Raw genomic sequence first — 2,054 nt, 5'->3', positions numbered from 1 at the left:
CTCTCTGCGTGTTATTATATCTCTGCGTGTTATTATATCTCTCTGCGTGTTATTACATCTCTCTGCGTGTTATTATATCTCTCTGCGTGTTATTATATCTCTCTGCGTGTTATTATATGTATCTGCGTGTTATTATATCGCTCTGCGTGTTATTATATCTCTCTGCGTGTTATTATATCTCTGCGTGTTATTATATCTCTGCGTGTTATTATATCTCTGCGTGTTATTATATCTCTCTGCGTGTTATTACATCTCTCTGCGTGTTATTATATATCTCTGCGTGTTATTATATCTCTCTGCGTGTTATTATATATCTCTGCGTGTTATTACATCTCTCTGCGTGTTATTATATATCTCTGCGCGTTATTATATATCTCTGCGCGTTATTATATATCTCTGCGCGTTATTATATATCTCTGCGTGTTATTATATCTCTCTGCGTGTTATTATATATCTCTGCGTGTTATTACATCTCTCTGCGTGTTATTATATCTCTCTGCGCGTTATTATATCTCTCTGCGCGTTATATCTCTCTGCGTGTTATTACATCTCTCTGCGTGTTATTATATCTCTCTGCGTGTTATTATATATCTCTGCGCGTTATTATATATCTCTGCACGTTATTATATATCTCTGCGCGTTATTATATCTCTCTGCGCGTTATTATATCTCTCTGCGCGTTATTATATCTCTCTGCGTGTTATTATATATCTCTGCACGTTATTATATCTCTCTGCACGTTATTACATCTCTCTGCGCGTTATTATATATCTCTGCACGTTATTACATCTCTCTGCGTGTTATTATATCTCTCTGCGTGTTATTATATCTCTGCGTGTTATTATATCTCTCTGCGCGTTATTATATCTCTCTGCACGTTATTACATCTCTCTGCGTGTTATTATATCTCTCTGCGTGTTATTATATCTCTGCGCGTTATTATACCTCTCTGCGTGTTATTATATCGCTCTGCGTGTTATTATATCTCTGCGCGTTATTATATCGCTCTGCATGTTATTATATCTCTCTGCGCGTTATTACATCTCTCTGCGCGTTATTATATCGCTCTGCATGTTATACAGTATCTCTCTGCGTGTTATTATATCTCTGCGCGTTATTATATCTCTCTGCGTGTTATTATATCTCTCTGCGTGTTATTATATCTCTGCGTGTTATTACATCTCTCTGCGTGTTATTATATCTCTCTGCGTGTTATTATATCTCTGCGTGTTATTATATCTCTCTGCGTGTTATTATATCTCTCTGCGTGTTATTATATCTCTGCGTGTTATTATATCTCTGCGTGTTATTACATCTCTCTGCGTGTTATTATATCTCTCTGCGTGTTATTATATCTCTGCGTGTTATTATATCTCTCTGCGTGTTATTATATCTCTCTGCGTGTTATTATATCTCTGCGTGTTATTACATCTCTCTGCGTGTTATTATATATCTCTGCGTGTTATTATATCTCTCTGCGTGTTATTATATATCTCTGCGTGTTATTTTATCTCTCTGCGCGTTATTATATCTCTGCATGTTATTATATCTCTCTGCGTGTTATTATATCGCTCTGCATGTTATACAGTATCTCTCTGCGTGTTATTATATCTCTCTGCGTGTTATTATATCTCTCTGCGTGTTATTATATCTCTCTGTGTGTTATTATATCTCTGCGTGTTATTATATCTCTCTGCGTGTTATTATATATCTCTGCGCGTTATTATATCTCTCTGCGTGTTATTATATCTCTCTGCGTGTTATTATATCTCTGCGTGTTATTATATCTTTCTGCGTGTTATTATATCTCTCTGCGTGTTATTATATATCTCTGCGTGTTATTACATCTCTCTGCGCGTTATTATATCTCTTTGCGCGTTATTATATCTCTCTGCATGTTATTACATCTCTCTGCGTGTTATTATATCTCTGCGTGTTATTATATCTCTCTGCGCGTTATTATATCTCTCTGCATGTTATTACATCTCTCTGCGTGTTATTATATCTCTGCGTGTTATTATATCTCTCTGCGTGTTATTATATCTCTGCGTGTT

This window comes from Ascaphus truei, unplaced genomic scaffold (genome assembly GCF_040206685.1).
Source record: "Ascaphus truei isolate aAscTru1 unplaced genomic scaffold, aAscTru1.hap1 HAP1_SCAFFOLD_2146, whole genome shotgun sequence".
In the NCBI taxonomy this organism is placed as follows: domain Eukaryota; kingdom Metazoa; phylum Chordata; class Amphibia; order Anura; family Ascaphidae; genus Ascaphus; species Ascaphus truei.
The sequence above is the reverse complement of the archived record's forward strand: the minus strand, read 5'-3'. Positions refer to the sequence as shown.